General features: G+C 36.2%; 1 pseudogene; it reads left to right on the forward strand.

Moving 5' to 3' along the window:
• Positions 1-16,103, forward strand: part of LOC130541841 (zinc finger protein 850-like) — a 93,752-nt pseudogene that overhangs the window by 46,454 nt on the left and 31,195 nt on the right.

The raw sequence follows: 16,103 nt of genomic DNA on the forward strand, positions 1-16,103 counted from the left end.
AGAATTGAGAATGTATAGCTTCATTGGGCCTAAGGCCAAGGCTCCACCTTCTCTGCTTTTTTGTGGCCCTTCCAATTTATTTGCTGATCACAGGATAGGATTTTCATCCTGGAACACCAACAACATAAAAAGTCTTCTTCTCTTATGAGTAGGACTTTGCATTCCCAAGCCAGATGTGATCTCTTTATTGGAGCAAGGGAAGGAGCCTTGGAGTGTTTTTGACAGTGAGCTGACAAGAGGCCTGTACCTAGGTAAGTGATTGATGATTATATAAGGGAAGAGGAATGTAGGATATAAACCAGCTGCTCAGTGAGAAGACCACATCTTTGAGATGTTTGGAGGTATCGCCCCTCAAAGGCCCACAACTATTAAGAAAAGTAAACTCATCATGAACTTCCGAATGCCCACAACTTCACCTTCAATCCTAATACTATCCATGCTTCTTTTCTCTCATATTTTCTGCCTATTCCTAGTAAGTGATTCTAATGAGAAACATCTACTTTAATGTGAGATCTAAGTCCCATTAGTTCTCTCTCTCTTGCCTCTTGATCTATGCATGTGTCACTACTTTAAACATTTTGGTATTAAATATGTTCAGTTTTTTTTTTAAGATTTTATTTATTTATTTGACAGAGACAGAGACAGCCAGCGAGAGAGGGAACACAAGCAGGGGGAGTGGGAGAGGAATAAACAGGCTCATAGCGGAAGAGCCTGATGTGGGGCTCGATCCCGTAATGCCGGGATCACGCCCTGAGCCGAAGGCAGATGCTTTAACCGCTGTGCCACCCAGGCGCCCCTAAATATGTTCAGTTTTTAATCCATTTTATTAATGTATTCATTCTTTTAGACAACAATTCCTTTTATTCTATGTTGTGGAGAATATTTTTCTAGGAGACATAGACATTATTAAATATATCAGCTATTAAGAAACTTATAGCCTAGGGATTGAGAAAAATAAGTGATGGGGATCAAGGAGTGTACTTGCTGTGATGAACACCAGGTATTGTATGGAAGTGTTGAATTGCTATATTACTCACCTGAAATTAGTATTACATTGCATGTTAACTAACTGGAATTTAAATAAAAAACTTTTTAAAAATCCATAAAAATCTTTCAAAATGTAGAATTAATTGTAATTGTAGAATTAATTACAGTTCAAATACCACAACCAGAAAAAATGGCTAAAGATTGAAAGGTGGACAAGCCTCACAGAGCTATAATAGTTGGAGCCCTGGGAGTGATTGTAGTCACCTTGGTAGAGAGTTTTGGGTATAAAGGTTATATGTTTGCAATGGAATAGAGGTTGCAGACAAGAAGAGATTGAGGTGAGAGAGGAGGATCAAGCAATTGCATGATGCATGGAATCAGCATAAAATAGAATAGGAGAGAGGGAAAAGATTATAAACATGGATGATTCAGAGTAGAAGGCACAGTAAGTACAAAAGACCTGAGGCAGGCAGGCTCATTGTGTATAAGCAGCACCGAGGTGGCCACTACGGGGGCAGGGGAGGGAGAGTAAACAAGGAAGAAAGGATCTGCAATCTGTGATCAGGGAAGTGTGTGCTGGAAAGAGTCATTTTATGATGAACTTGTGAACTGTGGTTGAACTTTTTCTGAGTGAAATGGAAATAAGTAGATTTTAAGCAGAGCTATGACATGATTAGATTTTTATTTTTCAAAAATACTATTTTTTCCTATTTACAGAAGAGGAAACTGAGACAGAAAGACTTGAAGTAACTTGTCCAAGGTCAACAACTAGTAAGTGTTGGAGATAAGGTTTAAACCCAAGCTGCACATCTCTTAGCTCATAAGCTATTTTGCCTCTCCATGTCAAATCAGGGGGAGTAGATAATAGTGGACATGATTTCATCTGAAATGCAGATGAACAGATAGAAGTTAACTTTTTAAAATCAATTTTTAAAATGAGTTCTTACATCCTATAATAGCTAACTATAGCACACGTATTACATGTATTTATGTATACCTATACACATTAGATGTGTATAAATGCATCATGAATTTTCTCAAACACTATATCATATGCCTTCCTTTCTTAATAAGCTTTTAGATATATTATATCAATATTATAATGTAGATACACTTACATAATGAGGTTGTCTTCCAGATTCTTCCAATTTCAATTTCTAATTGAAACTTCCTTTTTTCTATACATTCTTTTGTAAATAAAATTTTCCCATTTTTTTATGATTGATTTTTTTAAAGACAATTTTAAAAGCTTTTTCCAGCAATGTGTATAATGCGTATGTTCAGTTTTATTACATCATCTTCAGGAATGTGTACCTTTTTTTAAAAAAAAAAAGATTTTATTTATTTATTTGAGAGAGAGAGGTAGAGATAGCAACAGAGATAGCGAGAAAGAGCACAAGTGGGGAGGAGAGGGAGAAGCAGGCTGTCCACTGAGCCGGGAGCCTGACATGGGGCTCAATCCCAGAACCCTCATGACCGGAACCAAGGGCAGATGCTTAACCAACTGAGCCACCCAGGTACCCCAAATTTGTACCTTTTAAAAAATAAATTATTCTGTATTGTTTTAGTCTTGGAATCAAGAATAATATTTTGCCTATTTTTTGTTGTTTTTCAAAATAAGAATATTTTTAATAGTGAAAGTCAAATTGTCCTGTAATGTTTTACATTCAGGATTTATCTAATTGTAACCCTGTGATTAGATTCACATTAAGCAATTTTGTCTGCTCTGATATTTAATTAGGGTTGTGCACTTTTTTTTAAAAAAAAAAGTTTATTTTTGAGAGAGAGAGTACAAGTGGGAGGGACAGAGGGAGAGGAAGAGAGAATCTCAAGCAGTCTCTGCACAGAGCGCATAGCCCAATGGGAGGCTTATCTCAGGATCCTGAGATAACAACCTAAGCCAAAACCAAGAGTCAGATACTTAACCGACTGTGCCACCCAGGCACCCTTAGAGTTGTGTACTTCATCATATCAGGAGGCAAAGTCAAGATATATAAAATTGACTTATCTTTCTTGGTGTTATATGTTGATTTTTGCCATCACTCATTAATTATTGGAATTAATAATTCCAATAGTAGAGTTTCCATGAAGGCAGTCAAAAAATTTGTAATTTTTTTTCAGTTTTGTTCCTTGCTTTCCTATGCTTGTAACTTTGATTCTCCTTTCTAGTCTTATCACTGTGGCTACACTTGTCAGGAAGTGTTCAAAAGAAATAACACTACTATGTGTTTTCATCTTTTTTCATGATTTTTATGGGCATGACTTTTTCTTTCTCTTTTCAAAAAATGTTTAAATTTTTAAATAATTCTATATTTACCAAAAAAGTTACAAAAATAGTATAGAGAGTTCCCATATTCCTCACCTAATATCAATTTCATTTACATATTTGTGGTATATTTGAATTTACCCCATCCCCATTGTTTTCATTCCCTCCATCATAGTATATCTTTCATAAACTTCATGATTTATCCTATCTTTGTTTTAATGTGAGCACCTATGTATATATCTTCATATATCCCCTTTCTTATATAAATGATAGCAGCATATACTATACAGTTTACTCCACCTTGTTCTTTTACTTAAAAAAGTCATGAAAATCATTCCTAGGAATATATAGACACTTCTCAGTTCTTTATACAGTTATGTAGAACTCTACTGTGTTCATATACTATACTGAGTGCAGGTAATAGTAAGTTGGTGGCTATTTGGATTCATTATAGTCATTTGCTCTTACAAATAGTTCTGTAGTGGGTAACCTGCATAAATCTCTTCAGATTCCAGAAAGTATATGTTTGGGTTCCTAGAATTGGGATTGCTTGGTCAAGGGATAAATACTTGTGTAATTTTTCTAGAAACTGATAAATATCCCCATATGGTAGTTATATCATTTTTATTTGCTACACTAAATGTGTGAGAGAGATTACATACCTATAGCATTCAAACAGACTAGGTTATCAGACTTTTGGGTTTTTGCCAAAGTATACTTTGAATTTATTCCAGAATTTAAGAATCGTTGACTTCATATTTTTCTGATCCCTTCCCCCATGCCTTTCCTATATCACTTTTCTATTTCTATACTTCATCTCTCAAATTGCATCACCATATAAGAACTATAAATCCTATTTACATTATAAACATTAATGTCAATGTAATTCTGCCTTTTCTAAGTTTTGTGCCTTCACCCTCCCAAAAAAGTGAATGTTTTTATTTGTGTTTTCTTTCAGAATATATATCTAGGTGGGAGAACAAGAAATTATCTCTGAAAAAGGATAACTATAAAATAGATTCATCCCAATGGGTTATAATGGAAGGATTTACAAAGCATGGACTTAAACAGGGATCTCAGGAAAGACATTTTAGCCAAATCTCATGTACCTATGAAGACATATCCCCTTTCATTCAGCATACATCTCTGCCTCTGCATCAAACATTTAATACCAAAGAGAAATCTTATGAATGCCAAAAATATAAAAATGCCTATGGACAGGACTCAAAACTTACTACACATCAAGAAGGTCATACTGGCAAGAAATTCTGTGACTATAAGGAATATGGGAAGGCCCTTAGTAGAACTTCAAAACTTAGTTCATATCATTCAGTGCATATTGGTATGAGACCCTATGATTGTGAGGAATGTAGGAGGTCTTTGAACAGTGACTCATACTTTATGCAACATCAGATAATTTTTACTAGGGAGAAATCTAATGAATTTAAGGAAAGTGAGAAGGCCTTTACTAATGCCTCACAGTTTTTTCTACATCATAGCATTCATACAAGTGAGAAGTCCTTTAAATGTAAGGAGTGTGTTAGAGAATTTAGTAATGGTACAGCCCTTATTCGTCATCAAAGGATTCATACTGGTGAAAAACCCTATGAGTGTAATGAATGTGGAAAGGCTTTTAGTACTAGTTCAATATTTAGAGTACATCAGAGGATTCACACAGGTGAGAAACCCAATGAATGTAAAGAATGTGGAAAAGCCTTTCGTCATTCTTCATACCTTACTCAACATCAAAGAATTCATACTGGTGAGAAACCTTATAAATGTAAGTATTGTGTCAGGGCATTTAGTAATGTTTCAGCCTTTATTCGTCATCAGAGGATTCATACTGGTGAGAAACCCTACAAATGTAAGGAATGTGGAAGGGCCTTTAGTACTGGCTCAATACTTACAGCACATCAGAGAATTCACTCAGGTGAGAAACCGTATTTATGTAAGGAATGTGGGAAGGCCTTTCGTCAGTCTTCAGACCTTACTCAACACCAGAGAATTCATACTGGTGAGAAACCCTATGAGTGTAAGGAATGTGGAAGGGCCTTTCGTCGTTCATCAGAACTTTCTCGACACAAGTTAATTCATGCTGATGAGAAATTGTATGAATGTAAGGAATGTGGAAAGATCTTGAGTAGAGATTCAATACTTATACAACATCAGAAAATTCTCACTGGTGAGAAAGCCTGGGAATGTAATGAATGTGGGAGAGTTTTTACTTGTGCAACATATCTGACCCGGCATCAGTGAATTCATACTGGCAATAAACCATATACTTGTAACAAATGTGGAAAAGCCTTTCTTCGTTCTTCAGACCTTATTCTGCATCAAAGAATTCATACTGGTGAGAAACCCTACGAGTGTAAGAAATGTGGGAAGGCTTTTGCAAGAGGCTCAAATCTTAATCGCCATCAAAAAGCTCATAATGGTAAAAAATAGTATGAAAGGAAGCTTTGTAAGACCTTTAAGCATGTCTTTCAGGTAACATGACATGAAAGAGAGACCCTAGAAATGTAATAGGAGAAATCCTAAGAATTTATTGGTAAGAAAACATAGAAATATAATTAATATGAGAATGCCTTATGTGTTTCACAGTTTAACTACTATAAGAATAAAATGAATATTGGAAGGCCTCTAGCAATAGCTCATTCCTTTATAAATTTTAAAAACTTTCTGATCATGAGTGGAGAAAAGTGAAAATCTTTTTTGTTACTTTTTTCATATTTTAAAATACTTTGAATCCACTTTATTTTTTAGATAGCTGTAAGTAGTTTGGTTTATACATAGCTAAAATAGTATATTATTATAAGTTGTACATTAAATTTTTGAATTTATTTTGTCCTCACCAAAATTCTTATTCCAGTACAACTTATTCAGCAACTGTTCACTAATGCTATGTATGTACACTTTTGTGACATTTTATATTTTCAGTGTTATAAGCTTGAATTTAATGACAACCTTTTAATATCTGAACATCCAATTTGGGAACTCTTCAATTGATCTTTTTATAATAAATTTTTATCTGCATATCTTTGCATCTCTACTATTTTATTTAAAATATCATTACGTTAAGGGGTGCCTGACTGGCTGTCAGAGGAGCATGCAACTCTTGATCTTGGGGTTGTGAGTTTGAGCCCCAAGCTGGGTGAAGAGATTACTTAAAAATAAAATCTTTAAAAAATAATGTATCATTACTTCAAGATATATACTTTAATATTGATAAAGTGATCAAATTATTTTATATATAAAATATTTTATTTCAAAAATGTGATATTTTGTAATAATTTTCTCTAAATTTTTAAATTTTACAAAGAAGCCAACAAAGATAGCTTTCATTCCCTGAAGGGGCTGTAACTATTGTCAAATTGTTGGAACAAATCCTTTTATAAATTTTTTAAAGCAAATGTAATAACATTATTCAAATTGTCTCATAAATTGCCTTTTTAATAACAAGATTGCCACATGGGACATTCCGTGTGATTAAGTGTATTATTAGTGTTAATATATATGACTGTACCATAATTTTTTACCAAACATCTATGGTCAAATAATGTGATTGACTCCACCTTGTATTTATAAGGAATGCCATGTTTAGCATCATACTTGGCACACTGTATTTGCTTGTCTTTTCATTGTTTTTGAAATAATCTATGCATACCTTTTAACATGTGCATATTTTGAACATGACAAATTAAACTGGCTTTCCTTTTTTTTATTTTTTTAAAGATTTTATTTATTTATTTGACAGAGATAGAGACAGCCAGTGAGAGAGGGAACACAAGCAGGGGGAGTGGGAGAGGAAGAAGCAGGCTCATAGCAGAGGAGCCTGATGTGGGGCTCGATCCCGCAACGCCGGGATCACGCCCTGAGCCGAAGGCAGACGCCTAACCGCTGTGCCACCCAGGCGCCCCTAAACTGGCTTTCCTTTTGACCATACTGTGCTATGTCATTTTTCTCTCCTTCCCTCCATGTTACTTATTCTTGCAGAGGTTTTCCTAATGATTTTGCCCAAATATAATGTAGGGACATTTAATTTTTAAAAAAAAATAATTCATTTCCTTTTTTTATATATATAATGAGTTTATTATTGTCATTTAAAAACAAATTAGTAAACAAATTTCAGTTTTATATCTAATATATAAACACTGATTGATACAACTCATAAGCAAAAGCTCTTTGGGACTCTCAATAATTTTTAAGAGTATAAATGGATCCTGAAACCCAAAAGACCCTTCTTGGGCATGCCTTCATCGCTGTATGCCATGGAAGGGACACACTGCCCACTTTCTTTTTTTGGCTATCTTCTCTGGACAGGGCTCTTATGTATTTGTTATGTCTGTACATTATGAGCTGTGCGATAACTTTGCACACCCACCAGTTTTCTGGCTGAATGACTGGGAAAGTTTTCTTCATACAATGTTATGTGATATCTTTGGCCTCTACTTGCTTATGTATTACATATATCTCTATTCTTTCTTCCTCTAGTTGTGACAATTCACATAGCATTATCTGGCCCCAATACTATCTAATGCCGTGCCAATGGAGACACTGAAATCATGTTATGGTATTCAGTGGCTGTCCAGGTGACCCAGAACAGAAAGTCACAATCTATAGAAACAAAGACTTTATTGGCAAGATGACATCATTAAAATCATATCTCTCAATAATCAGTCTCAATGTAAATGGCCTAAATGTTCCCATAAACGCCATAGGCTTGCAGATTGGATAAAAAGACATGACCCATCCATTTGCTGTCTACAAGAGACTCATTTTGAACCTAAAGATATATTCAGACTGAAAGTAAAGGAATGGAATACCATCTTTCACGCCAATGGACCTCAAAAGTAAGCTCGGGTAGCAATTCTCATATCAGATAGAGTGGATTTTAAACTAAAGAGTATAGTTAGAGACACAGGAGGGCACTATATTAATCTTAAAGGATGTATCCAACAAGTGGATATGACAATTATAAATATCTATGCCACCAACAGGGGAGCAGCAAGATACACAAGCCATTTCTTAATGAGAATAAGGAGACATATAGACAAAAATACGTTAATAGTAGGGGATCTTAACACTCCACTATCAGCAATAGACAGAGCACTGGGGCAGAAAACCAGCAAAGAAACAAGAGCTTTGAACGCCATACTCGATGAGATGGACCTCATAGATATATATATAGAACACTACACCCCAGAATCAAAGAATACTCATTCTATTCTAATACCTATGGAACATTCTCAAGAATAGACCACGTTCTGGGTCACAAAACAGGTCTCAACCGATACCAAAAGACTGAAATTATTCCCTGCATATTCTCAGACCACAACGCTTTGAAATTGGAACTCAACCACAAGGAAAAATTTGGAAGAAACTCAAACACTTTAAGACTAAGAACCTTCCTGCTCAGGAATGATTTGATAAACCAGGAAATCAAAAATCAATACAGAATTTATGGAGACTAACGAGAATGAAAACACAATGGTCCAAAACGTATGGGATACTGCAAAGGCAGTCCTAAGGGGAAAATACATAGCCATCCAAGCCCCACTCAAAAGAATAGAAAAATCTAAAATACAATTTTTATATTCTCACCTCAAGAAGCTGGAACAGCAACAGAGGGACAGGCCTAATCCACACACAAGGAAGCAGTTGACAAGGATCAGAGCAGAAATCAATGAATTAGAAACCAGGAGTACAATAGAGCAGATCAATAGAAGTAGAAGCTGGTTCTTTGAAAGAGTAAATAAAATTGACAGACCTATGGGAAGACTTATCCAAAAGAATAAAGGACGCAAATTAATAAGATTATGAATGAAAAAGGAGAGGTCACGACCAACACCAATGAAATTGGAAGGATTATTAGAAACTTTTATCAACAGCTTTATGCCAATAAATTAAGCAATCTGGAAGAGATGGAGGCCTTCCTGGAAACCTATAAACTACCAAGACTGAAACAGGAGGAAATTGATATTTTAAACAGCCCAATTAACTATGAAGAGATTGAGTCAGTGATAAACAACCTTCCAAAAAACAAAGGTCCAGGCCTGGACGGTTTTCCTGGGGAATTCTACCAAACATTCAAAGAAGAAATAATACCTATTCTCCTAAAGCTATTTCAAAAAATAGAAACATAAGGAATGCTACTAAACTCATTCTATGAGGGCAATATTACCTTTATCCCCAAAACAGGCAAAGACCCCATCAAAAAGGAGAATTACTGACCGATTTCCCTAATGAATATGGACGCCAAAATCCTCAACAAGATCCTGGCTAATGGAATTGAACAGTACATTAAAAGGATTATCCATCATGACCAGGTGGGATTCATCACTGGGATGCAAGCGTGGTTTAACATTTGCAAATTGATCAGCATGATACATCATAGCAACAAGAAAAGACTCAGGAACCATATGATCCTCTCAATTGATGCCGAAAAAGCATTTGACAAAATACAGCATCCTTTCCTGATTAAAACCCTTCAGAGTGTAGGAATAGAGGGTACATTCCTCAATCTCATAAAAACCATCTATGAAAAGCCTACAGCAAATATCATTCTCAATGGGGAAAAGCTGGAAGCCTTTCCCTTAAGATCAGGAACACGACAAGGATGCCCACTCTCGCCACTATTATTCAACATAGTACTAGAAGTACTTGCAACAGCAATTAGACAACAAAAAGGGATAAAAGGTAACCAAATTGGCAAAGAAGAACTCAAAATGTCTCTCTTCGCAGATGACATGATACTCTATGGAAAACCCAAAAGAATCCATGCCCGAACTATTAGAAGTTATAGAGCAATTCAGTAATGTGGCGGGATACAAAATCAATGCTCAGAAATCTGTTGCATTTCCATACACGAACAATGAGACTGAAGAAAGAGAAAGTACAGAATCCATGCCATTTACAATAGCACCAAAAACTATACGTTACCTTGGAATTAACCAGAGACGTAAAGGACCTATATTCTAGACACTATAAATCACTCTTGAAAGACATTGAGGAAGACACAAAAATATGGAAAAGTATTCCATGCTCATGGATCGGAAGAATTCACATAGTTAACGAGTCCATGCTACCCAGAGCATTCTACACTTTTAATGCTATCCCACTCAAAATACCGAGGACATTTTTCAAAGAACTGGAACAAATAGTCCTTAAATTTGTATGGAACCAGAAAAGGCCCCGAATCACCAAGGAACTGTTGAAAAGGAAAAACAAAGCTGGGGGCATCACAATGCCGGATTTCAAGCTGTACTACGAAGCTGTGATCACAAAGACAGCATGGTACTGGCACAAAAACAGACACATTGACCAATGGAACAGAATAGAGAACCCAGAAATGGACCCTCGGCTCTTTGGGCAACTAATCTTTGATAAAGCAGGAAAAAACATCTGGTGGAAAAGAGACAGTCTCTTCAATAAATGGTGCTGGGAAAATTGGACAGCTACATGCAAAAGAATGAAACTTGACCACTCTCTCACACCATACACAAAGATACACTCCAAATGGATGAAAGACCTCGATGTGAGAGAGGAATCCATCGAAATCCTAGAGGAGAGCATAGGCAGCAACCTCTACGACATCAGCCACAGCAACCTTTTTCATGACACATCTCCAAAGGCAAGAGAAACAAAAGATAAAATGAACTTGTGTGACTTCATCAAGATAAAAGGCTTCTGCACAGCCAAGGAAACAGTCCAAAAAACTAAGAGGCATACGACGGAATGGGAGAAGATATTTGCAAATGATGCTACAGATAAAAGACTGGTATCCAAGATCTACAAAGAACTACTCAAACTCAATATGCGAGACACAGATAAACAAATCATAAAATGGGCAGAAGATATGAACAAACACTTTTCCAATGATCACATACAAATGGCTAACAGACACATGAAAAAATGTTCAAAATCATTAGCCATCAGGGAAATTCAAATCAAAACCACACTAAGATACCACCTTATGCCAGTTAGAATAGCAAAAATGAACAAGGCAGGAAACAATAAATGTTGGAGAGGATGTGGAGAAAGGGATCCCTCCTACATTGTTGGTGGGAATGCAAGTTGGTACAGCCACTCTGGAAAACAGTGTGGAGGTCCCTTAAAAAGTTAAAAATTGAGCTACCCTATGACCCAGCCATTGCACTATTGGGTATTTACCCCAAAGATACAGACGTAGTGAAGAGAAGGGCCATATGCAGCCCAATGTTCATAGCAGCATTGTCCACAATAGCTAAATGTGGAAGGAACCAAGGTGCCCTTCAACAGATGACTGGATTAAGAAGTTGTGGTCCATATATACAATGGAATATTACTCAGTTATCAGAAAGAATGAGTTCTCAACATTTACTGCAACATGGAGGGCACTGGAGGAGATAATGCTAAGTGAAATAAGTCAAGCAGAGAAAGACAATTATCATATGATTTCTCTCATCTACGGAACATAACAACTAAGAAGATCGGTAGGGAAAAAAAGGGATAAAGAAAGGGGGGTAATCAGAAGGGGCAATGAAGCATGAGAGACTATGGACTTGAGAAACAAACTGAGGGCTTCAGAGGGGAGGGCGATGGGGGAATGGGATAGGCTGGTGACAGGTAGTAAGGCGAAAACCTATTGCATGGTGCACTTGTGTTATATGCAACTAATGAATCATCGAACTTTACATCAGAAACCGGGGATGTACTGTATGGTGACTAACATAATTAAAAAAAAAAATTAAAAAAAATACCCCCTCTCAATATTGTCAAAGCAAATCCTTTCAGAAATTTTTGAAAGAAACTCCATTTCATAAGTTACCTTTTCTATGGTAGAATATATCATGAACAGTTTACCAAGTCATTAAATATTATATCATTATTCTTATTTGAATAGAGTTACTCTTTATTTGTTGGCTATACTCTTATTTTACTAATCTATTGATAAAAGGTTTGTCCCATAAATTTTGCCTTATAAACAATGCTCCTTTCAACATCCTGTTTGCATTTTGTGTACTCGTCTCCTTTTCTTATTTTTTATTTCTGAAATAATCTATGTGTGTCTTATACTTATAAATTTTAAACATTACAGATAAACTAAACTCCCCTTTGACTATTTCCCTTTCCCTAGTTTCTCCCCTAAATTTACCACTGTTGGCAGTTGTGTTGTTTTCATCCTTAATAAAAGGGTAACTTAGATGAGAATCGAGTCAGTATTCAGGTATTTTGGCTACCCAATGTGTTCTCTTATCAGTTAGACAATGTGTTCTAGATTATACTTTTTGTGATAAACCTCTTCTCATTATGCCGTGACAGTTGTGATCTCAACCATCCCATACATCTTTATATACACTTTCTCTCTGGTATGAATGTTATGATCACCATAAAGATTGAGTTCTGTAGGAAGAGCTTACTACATCTTCACATCTTTATTTTGGTTTTAAGGGGTTTTTTTTCTTCCCAATATGGAGTGTCTCTTATTAGGTAAATTATATTCCATGGTTAAACACCATTCCATGAATAAAATAGATGAAGAACATACTGACTAACATTTAGTAAACAATTGGCTAGTTATATTTATGCACTAGTAACTCATTTACTCCTCATTAAACACCAATGACAGTTATCTTAGTCACCCCCATTTTGCCATACTTGAAGTGAAATACATAAGATTGAAAGCAATATTATATTTCTACTGAATATGTATATTCATATTCATATCAATCTATCTATATACACATTATATGTATAGTGTGTGTGTGTGTATAATTGTATTTTAAAAGGCTCTTGAAAGAAGGGGTGGGGCAGAGGGAGAGGAAGGGGAGAAAGAATCCCAAACAGACTCCAATACAGGGCTTGATCCCACAACCCTGAGATCAGGAGCTGAGCTGAAACCAAGAGTTGGATGTTTAACTGTCTGCATCACCCAGGCACCCCACAAAAGGTGTTTCCTAAAAGATTAACAATGCAGCCATTTTGGCAAAAAAAAAAATAAGCATTATGACTGAGAAATTGATGTTACTACAAATTACAGATTTTATGGGTAATGTATATATACTCCTCTTGCTAATAATTTCGAAGCACTAAAATGCATGATATTCTTCAAAAACAAATCTCCAGAACTCAGTCAAGAGAAGTATAAACACTGAGTGTTTATATGTATGTCATTTGCAAATATCTTCTCCCATTCCATAGGTTGCCTTTTAGTTTTGTTGATTGTTTCCTTCTCTGTGCAGAAGCTTTTTAGATTGATGAAGTTCCAATAGTTTATTTTTACTTTTGTTTCCCTTGCCCCAGGAGACATATCTGGTACCCAATCTTTTTTTTTCCCAAAGATTTATTTATTTATTTATTTATTTATTTTAGAGAGAGTTAGAGAGCACACATAAGCAGGGGTAGGGGCAGAGGGAGAGAGAGAGAGAGAAAAGAAGCAGACTCCCCACTGAGCAGGGAGCCTGATGTAAGGCTATTAATTTATATAGTTATTGCTGCTCCCTGAGCAGGGAGCCTGATGTAGGGCTATTAATTTATGTAGTTATTAATTTAGCTATAAATTACCCATAGCTAAAAGAACCACCCAATCTTTTTTTTTAAGTTTTTATTTAAATTCCAGTTAGTTAACATACAGTGTAAGATTAGCTTCAGGTGCACAATTTAGTGATTCAATACTTACATTCATTGCTCAGTACGCATCACAAGTGCCTTCCTTAATCCCCATCACCTATTTAACCCATCCCCCCACCAACTTCTCCTCTGGTAACCAGCAGTTTATTCTCTATAGTTGGGAGTCTGTTTCTTGGTTTTCCTCCCTCTCTCCTTTTCCCCTATGCTTGTTTGTTTTGTTTCTTAAATTCCACATGAGTGAAGTCATATGGTATTTGTCTTTCTCTGACATTTCACTTAGCATACTACTCTCTAGCTCCAACCACATCATTGCAAACATCAAGGTTTTATTCTTTTTCATGCCTGAGTAAAATTCCATTATATTTCTTCTTTATCCATTCATTAGTCGATGGGCAATGGGGCTCTTTCCATAATTTGGCTATTTAGATAATGCTGCTATAAACATAGCATGTTTATAGCATGTATCCCTTCAATTTATATTCTTTGGGTAAATACCTACAGCGCAAGTGCTAGATCATAGGGTAGTTCTGTTTTTAACTTTTTTTTAAAAAGATTTTATTTATTTATTTATTTATTCGACAGAGATAGAGACAGCCAGCGAGAGAGGGAGCACAAGCAGGGGGAGTGGGAGAGGAAGAAGCAGGCTCATAGTGGAAGAGCCTGATGTGGGGCTCGATCCCGTAACGCCAGGATCACGCCCTGAGCCGAAGGCAGATGCTTAACCGCTGTGCCACCCAGGCACCCCTACTTTTAACTTTTTTTAAAAAAAGATTTTGTTTATTTATTTGAGAGAGAGGGAGAGAGCATGAGTGGAGGGGGAGGAGCAGAGGGAGAAGAGAAGTAGACTCTGTTGATCAGGGAGCCCGATGCAGGGCTCTGTCCCAGGACCCTGAGATCATGACCTGAGCCAAAGCAGATGCTTAACCAACTGAGCTACCCAGGTGCCCCTATTTTTATCTTTTTGAGGAACCTCCACGCTGTTTTCGAGAGTGGCTGCACTAGTCTGTATTCCCACCAACAGTGTAAGAGGTTTCCCCTTTCTCCACATCCTCACCAACACCTGTTGTTTCTTGTGTTGTTGATTTTAGTCATTCTGATAGGCATGAGGTGGTATCTCATTGGAGTTTTGATTTGTATTTCCCTGATGAGTGATGTTGAGCATCTTTTCATGTGTCTCTTGTCCATCTCTATGTTTTCTTTGGAAAAATCTATTCATGACTTCTGCCCATTTTTTTAATTGGATAATTTGGGTTTTTTGGCTGTTGAGTTTAAGTTCTTTATATATGTTGGAAACTAACCCTTTATTGGGTATGTCATTTGCAAATATCTTCTCCCATTCCATAGGTTGCCTTTTAGTTTTGTTGATTGTTTCCTTCTCTGTGCAGAAGCTTTTTAGATTGATGAAGTTCCAATAGTTCATTTTTACTTTTGTTTCCCTTGCCTCAGGAGACATATCTGGTACCCGATCTTTTTTTTCCCCAAAGATTTATTTATTTATTTATTTATTTATTTATTTATTTATTTATTTTAGAGAGAGATAGAGAGCACACATAAGCAGGGGTAGGGGCAGAGGGAGAGAGAGAGAGAAAAGAAGCAGACTCCCCACTGAGCAGGGAGCCTGATGTAGGGCTCCCTCTCAGGACTCTGATATGGGAAGAGCCAAAATCAAGACCTGAGCCAAAATCAAGGGTGCCAATGCTTAACCAACTGAGCCACCTAGGTGCCCTGTACCTGAACTTTTTTATAGGCAAAATTCCCCAAATTTTGAGGAGCTCCTCATAATTTATCTAAACATGGAAGCTTGACCTTCAATTCTATGATTCTTGCATAATTTTGATTTTGCATTTAAAGGGCAAGACAAAACTTCCAATAACAATTACGAATATTTGTGAAACATCCTGAGTATATTATAAAATATATTATAAATCTTGATGATTGTTATTCCAAAAAAGTTGAACACTGTTTCTATACTTTAATAAAGTCCTAAAGGTTCTTTTCAAAAGTGTTGATCCATTTGGTATAATTTTGCTTCTACATCAAAAATTTTCTCTGGGCCACATGGCTGGCTCAGTTAGTGGAGCATGTGGCTCTTGATCTTGGGGTCATAAGTTCAAGCCCCACATTGGGTGTAGAGATTGCTTAAATAAATAAACTTTTTACTTTATTTATTTGAAAATATTTTATTTATTTGAGAGAGAGAGAATGAGAGAGAGAGAGCACGAGAGTGGGGAGGGTCAAAGGG

Source organism: Ursus arctos, unplaced genomic scaffold (assembly GCF_023065955.2).
Source record: "Ursus arctos isolate Adak ecotype North America unplaced genomic scaffold, UrsArc2.0 scaffold_19, whole genome shotgun sequence".
Lineage (NCBI taxonomy): Eukaryota > Metazoa > Chordata > Mammalia > Carnivora > Ursidae > Ursus > Ursus arctos.